At 38.8% G+C, this 13,991-nt stretch overlaps 1 protein-coding gene and 1 pseudogene across 2 annotated transcripts in view; one reads left to right on the top strand and one right to left on the bottom strand.

Moving 5' to 3' along the window:
- The window catches only part of LOC104997540, a 963-nt pseudogene extending 177 nt beyond the window's left edge, over positions 1–786 (top strand).
- Positions 1–13,991, bottom strand: part of ADK (adenosine kinase) — a 550,542-nt gene that overhangs the window by 328,393 nt on the left and 208,158 nt on the right. The window lies entirely within an intron of this gene.

The raw sequence follows: 13,991 nt of genomic DNA, 5'->3' as shown, positions 1-13,991 counted from the left end.
GACTCGAAGTCTGCTGCAGTGCTGGGGCACCAATTTTAGGAGAGGCAGAAGATCTGAAGAAGCTAGAACCAATCCTAAAGAATATTCTTACATATAATAAAGAACTCCCATTTGATGTTCAGCCTGTCCCTTTAAGAAGAACTTTAGCACCTGGTGCAGAAGAGAATTCGGAATTTGAAGAAGATGAAGAAGAGGGTGGTGCTGGAGCAGGGTCTCCTGATTTCTTTCCTGCCAGAGCTCCCAGTACTTAATTACCAAGGCTGCCATCAGAACCAGGAACGACGTTACTACCAGAATTGAGAAAACTGGCCTAAAAGATGCCAGGCAATGCACTGATCCCTATATCACAGTTAGGGTAAAAGACCTGAATGGCACAAATTTAACTCCTGTGCAAGATACTCCTGTGGCTTCAAGAACAGGAGATACATATGCTCATTTTAATGTAGACATTGAGCTCCAGAAGCATGTTGAAAAATTAACCAAAGGTGCAGCTATTTTTTTTTAATTCAAACACTACAAGCCTAAAGAAAGGTTTACCAGCACCGAGTGTTTTGCTTTCATGGAGATGGCTGAAATTAAACCTGGGCCAACTGTAACAGAACTATACAAGAAACCCACTGACTTTAAAAGAAAGAAATTGCAATTATTGTCCAAGAAACCATTTTATCTTCATCTGCATCAAACTTTCCACAAGGAATGATCCTGACATGAGCACCCTGGAACTTCTGTGAATCTCACCACTCCATAGAATCCATCATAGCTCTGTGTAGCATACACACCCCTCAATAGGCAGGAAGCAAGCCGGACACAGGTTGACAGACCAGAGTGAGTTCATTACAAGCTTTAGCACAGAATTCAAAGTCCAGCATCACTGACGAAACAGACTCCTTTGGATACAGCTTTATTGTAGATCTTGAAACATTTTCACTTTCTTATTAATTGTGCAATTAATAGTCTCTTTTCTAATCTACGACTACTCCCACCCTGCTTCCTGGAACAACACTGTTGTGGGTGGGATGTTCTTGTCTTCGAACGTAATATAGCAGTAAGAATGTGCTAGAATGTCCATTTCTGCTCCAATATGCTCTTTAGCAAACTTTGGGTTGATGTGGGGAGGAGAGCATGAGACTGCGTTAGAGGAAATGGGACCAATTATGCTGCCCAAGGTCAGTTTGGAAGTTTATAGCCTGCTCCTTAGAGACAGCCTCAATTCACCCCGATCTCATGGCTTTCCTGCCTAGAAATCATGTGCCTTGGCCAGTCTCCCACATGGGAGTATTTGCAGGTTGTAGCTGGGATTTTTCCAGATGACCAGATTGTTCTTCTGAAAGTGACCATATTTTTACTCATGTTGATTAGCTTTTTTCCTATATCATATTGTTACTCTTTCTGATAGTGATTCTAGAGTTAATGATGAAAGCATCTCAGAATAATTACAAATTCTTAGTGGAGTTATAATGTCTTCTAAATCATGTAATCTGAAAATAATTTGAGTCAGATGCTAATGAGATATTGCAGGAATAACTGCTATTTTTCTGACAACTGATTATGAAACCTTAAAACCTGCATACCTCTTCTACAGTGATGAGTATGCAAATCTGGAGATATTCTATTTTTTTTAATATAGGTGGATAGTATTGCAATTTATTTCCTATTTAGATATACTGACATTCATCCATATGGAAATATACAAGTCATTAGATTATTATAATATGACTATTTACATTCTTTTGACTTAATAATGGAGCCCAGATAAAACTTTCATAGTACATACACAGTGGATATTTTACACAGAACAAGAAGATTTGGGGTGGATGTTCTGTGGGTCAGACGTGGAGCCCACATGTTTAATATTCATTGTTTTAAATGACCAATGCTAGAATGCACAAAATGCAGTGCCAGTACGTGGCCTATTTTTAAATGAGTGTAACAAGCCTTACCTTGGACAACAGGTATCTCCTCATGGTAAGGAGCAGTGGCTGCATTTTGCTGGAGCAGCCGTGAAGAGATACCCCACGTCCAAGGTAAGAGAAATCCAAGTAAGACGGTAGGTGTTGCGAGAGGGCATCAGAGGGCAGACACACTGAAACCATAATCACAGAAAACTAGTCAATCTAATCACACGGACCACAGCCTTGTGTAACTCAATGAAACTAAGCCATGCCCTGTGGGGCCACCCAAGACGGACGGGTCATGGTGGAGAGATCTGACAGAATGTGGTCCCCTGGAGAAGGGAATGGCAAACCACTTCAGTATTCTTGTTTTGAGAACCCCATGAAGAGTACGAAAAGGAAAAATGATAGGATACTGAAAGAGGAACTCCCCAGGTCGGTAGGAGCCCAACATGCTACTGGAGATAAATGGAGAAATAACTCCAGAAAGAATGAAGGGATGGAGCCAAAGCAAAACAATACCCAGCTGTGGATATGACTGGTGATAGAAGCAAGGTCCAATGCTGTAAAGAGCAATATCACATAGGAACCTGGAATGTCAGGTCCATGAATCAAGGCAAATTGGAAGTGGTCAAACGGAGATGGCAAGAGGGAATGTCGACATTCTAGGAATCAGTGAACTAAAATGGACCAGAACAGGTGAATTTAACTCAGATGACCATTATATCTACTACTGTGGGCAGGAATCCCTTAGAAGAAATGGAGTAGCCATCATAGTCAACAAAAGAGTCTGAAATGCAGTACTTGGATGCAATCTCAAAAACAACAGAATGATCTTTGTTCGTTTCCAAGGCAAACCATGCAATATCACGGTAAACCAACTCTATACCCCGACCAGTAAGGCTGAAGAAGCTGAAGTTGAACAGTTCTATGAAGACCTACAAGACCTTCTAGAACTAACACCCAAAAAAGATGTCCTTTTCATTATAGGGGACAGGAATATAAAACTAGGAAGTCAATAAACATCTAGAGTAACAGGCAAATTTGGTCTTGGAGTACAGAATGAAGCAGGGCAAAGGCTAATAGAGTTCTGCCAAGAGAATCCACTGGTCATAGGACACACCCACTTCCAACAACACAAGAGAAGACTCTACACATGGACATCACCAGATGGTCAACACGGAAATCAGGTTGATTATATTCTTTGCAGCCAAAGATGGAAAAGCTCTATACAGTCAGCAAAAGGAAGACCAGGAGTGACTGTGGCTCAGATCATGAACTCCTTATTGCCAAATTCAGACTTAAATTGAAGAAAGTGGGGAAAACCACTAGACCTTTCAGGTATGACCTAAATCAAATCCCTTATGAATATACAGTGGAAGTGAGAAACAGATTTAAGGGACTAGATCTGATAGAGTGCCTGATAAACTATGGACGGAGGTTCATGACACTGTATACAAGACAGGAATCAAGACGATCCCCAAGAAAAAAAATGCAAAAAAGCAAAATGGCTGTCTGAGGAGGCCTTACAAATAGCTGTGAGAAGAAGAGAAGCGAAAAGCAAAGGAGAAAAGGAAAAATATAAGCATCTGAATGCAGAGTTTCAAAGACTAGTAAGGAGAGATGAGAAAGCCTTCCTCAGCAATCAATGCAAAGAAATAGAGGAAAACAATAGAATGGGAAAGACTGGAGATCTCTTCAAGAAAATGAGAGATACCAAGGGAACATTTCATGCAAAGATGGGCTCGATAGAGGACAGAAATGGTATGGACCTAACAGAAGCATAAGATATTAAGAAGAGGTGGCAAGAATACACAGAACTGTACAAAAAAGATCTTCATGACACAGATAATCACGATGGTGTGATCATTCACACTCACCTAGAGCCAGACATCCTGGAATGTGAAGTCAAGTGGGCCTTAGAGCATCATTACAAACAAAGCTAGTGGAGGTGATGGAATTCCAGTTGAGCTATTTCAAATCCTGAAAGATGATGGATTCTTTACCACTGACCCACCAGAGAAGCTCCCGTGACAAGCCCAGATAGCATATTAAAAAACAAAGATACCACTTTATCAACAAAGCATGTGAGATGAGTGCAATTGTGCAGTAGTTTGAGCATTCTTTGGTATTGCCTTTCTTTGGGATCAGATCTGATCTGATGCTAATGCTAAATCTAGGGATTTTTCTAAAATGTTCTATAACTTACATTACAAATGATTCCTCAAAACACAGGATTAAAAATACCCAAAATATCACATAAGGAGTGTCACTTAAAATCAATATTTGTGGATATTCAGTTCAGTTCAGTTCAGTCGCTCAGTCATGTCCGACTCTCTGCGACCCCATGAATTGCAGCACACCAGGCCTCCCTGTCCATCACCAACTCCTGGAGTTCACTCAGACTCACATCCATCGAGTCAGTGATGCCATCCAGCCATCTCATCCTCTGTCGTCCCCTTCTCCTGCCCCTAATCCCTCCCAGCATCAGACTTTTCCAATGAGTCAACTCTTCACATGAAGTGGCCAAAGTACTGGAGTTTCAGCTTTAGCATCATTCCTTCCAAAGAAATCCCAGGGTAATTCTACAACAAGTATAAAGATACTCTCTAATTTTTTTTTTTGGCCAGCTTCATGGCATGCAGGATCTCAGTTGTTCAAGCAGGGATCAAAACCATGTCCCCTTCATTGGAAGCATGGAGTCCTAACCACTGGCCTGCCAGGAAATTTCCACAACTTTTATTCAAGGTCATTGTACTTTTACTTTTCAATGTGTTCTAATTACACAAAACCTATATTGTTATAAAAAGAATTTCATCCTGAGATATTCCAGCCACAGCCTATCACATTTTTTAGTGTAACGTATGGGGATGAGAAGGAAAACATTCAGACTGCTCATGAGTCAAAGGTGAAAAGTGAAAGTAAAAGTCGTTCCATCGTGTCCGACTCTTTGTGACCCCATGGACTACACAATTGGTGGAATTCTCCAGGCCAGAATACTGGAGTGGGCAGCCTTTCCCTTCTCCAAGGGATCTTCCCAACCCAGGGATCGAACCTAGGTCTCCCATACTGCAGGCAGATTCTTTACCAGCTGAGCCACAAGGGAAGCCCAAGAATACTGGAGTGGGTGGCCTATCCCTTCTCCAGCGGATCTTCCCGACCCAGGAATCAAACTGGGGTCTCCTGAACTGCAGGCGGATTCTTTACCAACTGAGCTATCAGAGGGAGAGTCAAAGGTAAAAGTATGCAAATGTGATATAAAATATGTATTTGTCTCCTTTCATCAAATTCTAGCCACTAGCACAATATTTTCTGGTTATATTATCTACCTATAAAAAATGCCTCAGTTCAAAATACAAGTCTGCTACTTACTAACCATGAGACCCTGCACTACTTCTATAAAGAGCCATTAACTCAAAAACAATCAAGGGTCTCCTATTTAACTGTAGGTACCTGCTAACAAAGTAGTCAGCCAGTGTTTGCCTGTTCATCTCTTTCTCCCTTTTTCTATATCCAAGCATGTGCATGCATGCATACTCACACACACACACTACGACAGAAGGACATGAGACCTCCAGATCGAGGCAAAAATGGCAGCAAGAGAAATATCTTAGTGCTGCCTTTTTGAGCACCAGTCCTCAGGGGACAGTGCAGTAAGGACAGGATGCTACTAGTGCCAGCGAAGTGCATCAGAGGACAGTAATTCCAAAATTTAGAAACCGATCTACATGCGGCAGCTGTTCCAAAGTGAAAGATTATTCATTACTATAGTATTACAGACAGTCCTTGACTTAGGATGGCTTGGTCTACAATTTTTGGACATTATGATGGTGGGAAAGCTATACTCATGCCTGGTAGTCCAGTGATTTGACTCCACGCTTCAATCTCTGGTCAGGGAACAAAAATCCCACATATGGCCGTGGACAAAAAGAGAAAGAAACTACTATGAATTCTGAATTTTCCCCAGGCTAGCAATGTTGTTCAGTCACTCAGTAATGTCCGACTCTTTGCAACCCCATTAACTGCAGCACACCAGGCTACCCTGCCCATCACCATCTCCCAGAGCTTGCTCCAACTCATGTCCATTGAGTCAGTGATGCCATCCAACCATCTCATCCTCTGTCATCCCCTTCTCTTTCTGCCTTCAGTCTTTCCCAGCATCTGGGTCTTTTCTAATGAGTTGGAACCTTGCATCAGGTGGCCAAAGTTTTGGAGCTTCAGCTTCATCATCAGTCCTTCCAATGAATATTCAGGGCTGGATTTCCTTTAGAATTGACTGGTTTGATCTCCTTGTAGTCCAAGGGACTCTCAAGAGTCTTCTCCAACACCACAGTTCAAAAGCATCAATTCGGCTCTCAGCCTTCTTCATTGTCCAACTGTCACATCCATACACGACTACTGGAAAAACCATAGCTTTGACTAGACGGACCTTTGTCAGCAAAGTAATGTTTCTGCTTTATAATATGCTGTCTAGGTTTGTCATTGCTTTTCTTCCAAGGAACAAGCATCTTTTGATTTCATGGCTGCCGTCACCGTATGCAGGGATTTTGGAGCCCAAGAAAATAAAGTTTGTCACTGTTTCCATTGTTTCCCTATCTATTTGCCATGAAGCGATGGGAGCAGATGCCATGATCTTAGGTTTTTTGAATGTTGAGTTTTTAAGCCAGGGTGTTCACTCTCCTCTTTCACCTTCATCAAGAGGCTCTTTAACTCCTCTTTGTTTTCTGTCATAAGGGTGGTGTCATCTGCATATCTGAGGTTACTGATATTTCTCCTGGAAATCTTGATTCCAGCTTCTGATTCATACAGCCCAGCATTTCTCAGTAAGTTGTATAATAACTCTCTCTAGATGCTGGGCAACTGCAAGTTGAGTGAAGTTTTAGTTACTTACTGCAGTGTTCTGCTTGGACTTAAAAAAATGCATTACAAATGCATATCGTAAACATAATCACAAAAAATGGAAGCAGTGGATGAAAAACGAGAAGCAATAACATACCTAGTAACTCACCTGCAAATAGATCTTTCCCGTCAATACAATAGTTGCTTTTACTTAGATTAAAAAACAATATAAAATAAAATGGAGCAATGCCATGAAATTCAGGAGCTACATGGACCACAGAAATCAAGTCTAAAATAATTATCTATTTTATAATTATCTAGCTGATCCTGTTCACAGCACCAGTTGTCTTGCTGTTCACACTGAGCACACTGTTCACTGAACCCAGGGTAGGTGAGGCAGGAGCTAAGAGGCTGGAAGAAGACTCGAGGAGACGCAGGAACTGCTGCTGTGCTTAGTTGCTCAGTAGTGTCCGGCTCTTTGAGATCACATGGACTATAGCCCGCCAGGCTCCTCTGTCCATGGGCATTATTCAGGCATAAATACTGGAGTGGGTTGCCATATCCTCCTCCAGGGGATCTAACCAACCCAGGGATTGAACCCAGCTCTATTACATTGCAGGAGGATTCCACACCATCTGAGCCACCACTGAAGCCCAAGAATACTGGAGTGGGTACCCTATCCCTTCTCCAGGGGATCTTCCCAACCCGGGAATCATACCAGGGTCTCCTGCACTGCAGGCAGATTCTGTACCAGCTGAGCTACCAGGGAAGCCCAGGAACTACAGACACGTTTATTCTCACCTGGCTGGCACAGCAGCCATAACACAGCCTCTCTCCTGGCTGATGCAGCAGCTATAACATAACCATAACATAATTATAACATAGCAAAAACATAGTCCCATATAACATATCTACGATGTAGCTCCAATGTAGCCATGATGCAGAAGCAGCCAGGGCTTTCATGGTGAAGCTCATGTAGGCATATGGCACAAAGCCCCCATGACCAAGCGAGTACCTCGTGATACACATGTGCAGTGTTATAAATGACCTCAGCTGTTACACAGCTGTGCAAAGTCATTGTTTCCAGAATATGGGGCGAGAGGGCGTGAGAGCGTGGGGCAACAGAGCCTGACTGGCACCATCTTGTTAATTTCCCCACAATAATCATATCTAATTAATTATGAAGTATTATTAAATTATTAAATAGTTGAATCACTTGCCCAAGATCACTCAGCTACTTGCTGGCAGAGCATGGAGTAGATTTTCTACTTTGTGAGTTCCCATCAGGCCTTTGACTGTTTCTATCATCCCAGATATTTATAAAGTTTTCCATAAGACTATACAAATAATGTCTTCAGCTCTAAATAGCCATAAAAGAGTTAAAGTTCATCATGTTTTTGATACGATATGACATTCATTTAAAAACAATAATTCTTTTCATACCTACTTTAGGACTCCATGGATAATTATCAAAGCATACTAAGGATGAAGGAACTGTGTTATAGGGGTATCTTTACTATTTATAAAGGAATTGTATTGAGGCCCAGAGATGCAATTTATCCAGCTAAAAAAACTCACATAGGCACTAGAATATTTCTGTGAGAGTCAATGAAGCTGTGCATGTGATTCATTTCAGGGCAGCATAGGATTTGCTGAACGGATAAGAATATAGAAATTACCAGCTTGCCTCTGGCAGTAAACTTACTCCAGATGCTCAAGAGAATGATGAGTTCATTTTTTCCTATTCCCATATGAAACTTCTGCTTAACAGTGGTAATCAGTAGAAAAACTAAAAAAGCCAAAGGTTTACTTGCCTGCATTACAAGTCTTACACTAATTTGTTAAATACATATTTTGACCACTATTTTAAAGTGAGGATTTTTTGAAAAAGGAAAACTTTTTTAATGTAGAATGATTAACAGTGTTTATAAAATCTTACTTCTTCTCCATACATAAAAATTTTTATGTATGTAATCCAGAAAAACTATTTTTTTAATCCCTAAGGAACTCTATACACAAAATTAGACATTTCAAAAACAAGATTGCTTCTTTAAAACATTATGAAACACTTTTATAATTTGTATTTAAGTGATTTTAGTGTTCTCAGTTTTCAAGAATTTTTTTTAAAGGAAAAAAAATGTAAGAAATGTATCTCAGAAGTCAACTGATTAGAGACTGGAAATCAGTGAAAATTTAGACTAGCTTGCAGTAACTACAAGCTAATTAAACAATTACATTGGATTAGGCCAATCCATGTTAAATTACACACTATTATGACTTAAAAGCATTTATCAATATGCAACAAACTGTCAATATAAAAATTTAAACTATCAGAGAAAAATCTAAATGATACATAAATTCAACTAAAAATATATTTAACATTATAGTATTTCTCCATGCCAGAAGATCACATTATAAGATATAACTATTCAATATAATAAAAATCCAGTGTTTAGGAAACTTCAAATCACTATTTTTAAATTCATTTTATGACATGAAAATAAGGGAAATGAATTTACAACTCGAAAAATAACAGAACTTTCAAAATACAATGAAACAATATTATTAAATATTTCTTTGACGGCCTTAGTAAAAACAAGCTGAGTTTTATAGAAAAAGTAGGAAACAATTTGTGGACTAGTATACTGATTCATGGAAATAAAATAATGAGACAAATCTCACATTTTCATATCAATAGTTCTGATACTTTTATATAAAAATATTTATGTTTGTCTAGAAGAACCACACCTTACATCAAAAGCTACAAACAGATTGAATGTAAAATGGTGGGAAGTGATGTATCATGCAAATATCCAGAAGAGACCTGAAATGGCTATTGTAATGAAAAAACAGACATAAAAATTAATTAGGTAACTCAGATAAGATGGGTAATATAATGAATAGAATGACCACAAACTACTGAAACTGACTCACGAATAAACACGTAATCTTTAGAAACCAATACAACTAGTGAAGTAATTAGTAATCAAAAACTACCCACAAACGAAAAAGATCAGATGACTTCACCACTGAATTCTAACAAATATTTAAAGAAGAATTTTAAAATTCTCCACAGATTCTTCCAAAAAACAGAAAAAAAAGACAAACCCCAATTCATTTTATAGAGCAGTATTACCACGATACCAAACCACAGACAGAAATAAGGTAATTACAGACCAATACGTCTTATGAATATAATGTAAAAATCCTCAGTAAAACATTAGCAAAAACAAATCCAGCAATGTATAAAAATGAATTATATAATATATCCAATGAGATTTAATCCCAGGAATGCAAGATTGGCTTAACATCTCAAAACCAACTAATGTTATATATCATATCAACAGTATAGAAAACAAAACTCATATGCTTATGACAACAAACGCAGAAAAGACACCTGGCAAATCTAACACTGTTTCAAGTTTAACAGATTCAACAAACTAGTAATAGACAGGAACTTCTTGAATATGATAAAGAACATTTAAGAAAAATACACAGTAAATATCACTGTGAATGACAGGATACTTGGCCCTCAGACAAGGAACAACACAAGGATGTTTACTCTCATCACTTCAACATTATACTAGATCCCTGCTTATTTAACTTATATGCAGAGTGCCTCATTTGAAAGCCCAGGCTGGATGAAGCACAAGCTGGAATCAAGATTGCTGGGAGAAACAGCAACAATCTCAGATACGCAGATGATACCACTTTAATGACAGAAAGTGAAGAGGAACTAACAAGCCTCTTGATGAAGGAGAAAGAAAAGAGTAAAAAAGCTGGCTTAAAACAACATTCAAAAAACAAAGATCATGGCATCTGGTCCTATCACTTCATGGCAAACAGATGGGGAGAATGTGGAAACAGTGTCAGATTTCATTTTCTTGAGCTCCAAAATCAGTACGGATGGTGACTGCAGCCACAAAATTAAAAGATGCTTGCACCTCAGAAGAATAACTATGACAAACCTAGACAGTGTATGAAAAAGTAGAGACATCACTTTGTCAACAAAGGTCTGTACAGTCAAAGCTATGGTTTTTCCAATAGTCATGTATGGATGTGAGAGCTGGACCATGAAGAAGGCTGAGTGTCGAAGAACTGACGCTTTCAAACTGTGGTGCTGGAGAAGACCCCTCAGGGTCCCTTGGACAGCAAGGAGATCAATCCAGTCACTCCTATAGGAAATCAATCCTGAATATTCATTGGAAAGACTGACATTGAAGCTGAAGCTTCAATACTTTGGCCACCTGATGTGAACAGCTGACTAATTGGAAAAGACCCTGATGCTGGGAAAAACTGAGGGCAAGAGGAGAAGCGGGCAACAGAGGATGAAATGGCTGGATGACATCACTGTATTCAATGGACAAGAGCAAACTCAGGGAGATAGTAAAGGACAGAGAAGACTGGGGTGCTGCAGTTCATAGGGTCACAGGAGTCAGACACAACTTAGCCACTAAACAACAACAAAGAGGCACTAGTCAAGGCAAGTAGGCAAAAGAAACAAATAAACAAATGGGTTCCAAACTGGAAAGGAAGAAGGAAAAGTATTTGTACTGTGTTGACCAAAAAGTTTGTTTGGGTTTTTCTGTACAATGTTATGGAACACTCAAATGAACTTTTTGGCCAAACTAATAGATAACATATTTAGTACATTGAAAACCGTAGGGAATTCACTGAAAAATATAAGAACTTAGTTCAGAAATATTAGAAATGAGTTCAGAAAAGCTACGGGAAATAAGATCAAAATTTAAATAATGAATTCTATCTCTATACACTTGCAATGAACAACTGAAAAATGAAATTTAAAAAGTAATTCAATTTACAATAACACCAAAATGAAAAAATATGGACGTCCTTGGTGGTCCAGTCGTTAAGAGTCTGCTGGTCAATGCAGGGAACACGGGTTTCATCTCTCTTCTGGGAAATTCCCACATGCTTGGGAGCAACTAGGCCCATGAGCCCAATAATGAGCCTGTGCTCTAGATCCCTCGGGGCACAACTACCGAGCCCACAAGCAGAAACTACTCAAGCCCACGCGCCTAGAGCCTGTGCTCCACAACAAGAACTACCACAATGAAAAGCCCGGCACTGCAGTGAGAGCAGCCCCCACTTGCCGCGGCCAGAGAAAGCTTGCACACAGCAATGAAGACCCAGCACAGCCAAAAACAAATTATTTTTTTAAATAAAATATATTTGGAAATACTTTCTTTTAACGTGAAAAACTTCTGAAAACTATAAAACACTGTTGAAAGAATTTAAAGATCTAAACAAATGAAAAAACATCCCACTTTTTCAGAGTCAGAAGACTTCACACAGTTAATATGGCCAGCAATACCCACATTGATCCTAATCAGAGTCCAAGCTGTATTTTTTGTAGAAATGTGCAAGCTGACTCCAAAATTCATGTGGAAAACACATGAAGGAGAACCAGAGAGTGATAGCTGAAGAGTATGGGGTTTCTTTTTGAAGTAATAAAAAGGTACCAAAATTGACACTGGTGGTGGCCACACATATTTGTGAATATAGGGAAAACCATGGAACTGTACCCTTTCAATGATTAAAAGTCTGGCAGACGAACTATACCTCAATAAAATTATTTTTTTGAAGTAGCATGAGAACAAAGGTTTAAAAAGTTAAAGCACAGTTTTAAAAGTACCAAAGAGTGGTAAAATTTGTGCTAAGTACATATTTTACGGTTCTGAGTCTTTTAAAATTTGAAAATACCCATATAGCAACAATTAACTATAACAGCACAAACTGAGCGTGCTAGTCTTGCATTTTTCATAAGTAAACAACTGTCAAACAATTTTCAATAAAATGACAGTCAAATAAATACATATACAAAACCCCAAGAATAGTTACTTGTGTTATGTAAGGAGCTGCATGACATGGGGAACTATTAGGAGAGCTAACACATGGTGGATTTTCCAATAAGTCAGTCCAAACATATATAAAACTCTGAAGAGGCCACAAATAGCAAAACAAAACCAGAGACAGCAAGAAACAAAAGTAATAATTTCCAAAATTATTTCAATGTACACAATATAGTATGGCAAGTGTAAGAAATCTTGGGAAAAGGATGATAAAAATTAAAATTTAAATGTTAAAAAAACAAAATTAGGACATTGCATCAAATATACTTGTGTTAGTATACTATAAAAGGAAGAAAAAAACTGTAACTTCGGATATCACAAAGGCCATGTGTGTGCATGCTAAGTCACTTAAGTCGTGTCCAACTCTTTGCAACCGTTTGGACTACAGCCCACCAGGGTTCTCTCTCCATGTGATTCTCCAGGCAAGAATACTGGAGTGGGTTGCCATGACCTCCTCCAGGGGTTCTCCTCAACCCAGGGATAGAACCCACATCTCTTATGTTCCCTGCATTTTCAGGCAGGTTCTTTACCAGTGGTGCCACCTGGGAACTGCACCTTTGGATATCACAAAGGCCAGAGCACAAGAAAATGAGGACAAATGTTCATCATTCAGGCCAGTCATAAAATTTTTCTTATTTTAAATTTCTGACATAAAGGATAATGGTGTATGTCTAATGAATAGTTTATTAAGAGATATTTCTTATGGAAGAAGGTTGTACTGTTTTTTTAAAAAAGCATTTGAAAGACAGTGTCCAATGTTCTGCATATCACATTAATCCTGGTATAATTAGCAAATGGACAATTAAATTGCTCTTACAAAAATCTGACAGTGTATTTTAATTTTTCAAAATTATATACAATACTTAAAATTCATAATACATAACATGTAATAAAAGTGATTAAAACAGTAAGAAAGCACATGAGTAGAAAAAAATTCTCCCACAAATAGTAATTTCTTAGTTTTCCTCCCCTGGCTGCCAGTTTTATATATTTTCTTCCAGAATTTCCAGTGTTATGTTTATTTATTTCTTGACTCTATTTTGATCCCCTGGTCTTTAATCTATTGTATCTAGATATACACAATAAAACTATATATTCTAGACTTCCCAGAATAATCCATATTTCTACTCACTTTATCAAAACAAATGGTACATAGGCCCTCATTTTCATAAAAGATGAAAATGCTTAGTTTTGAATAGTAGTAGAGTTCCCAAGGAGAAGGCAATGGCACCCCACTCCAGTACTCTTGCCTGGAAACTCCCATGGACGGAGGAGCCTGGTAGGCTGCAGTCCATGGGGTCGAGAAGAGTCGGACACGACTGAGCAACTTCACTTTTACTTTTCACTTTCATGCACTGGAGAAGGAAATGGCAACCCACGCCAATGT

Source organism: Bison bison, unplaced genomic scaffold (assembly GCF_000754665.1).
Source record: "Bison bison bison isolate TAMUID 2011002044 unplaced genomic scaffold, Bison_UMD1.0 scf7180017864309, whole genome shotgun sequence".
NCBI classification, from domain to species: Eukaryota; Metazoa; Chordata; class Mammalia; order Artiodactyla; family Bovidae; genus Bison; species Bison bison.
The sequence above is the reverse complement of the archived record's forward strand: the minus strand, read 5'-3'. Positions and strand labels throughout refer to the sequence as shown.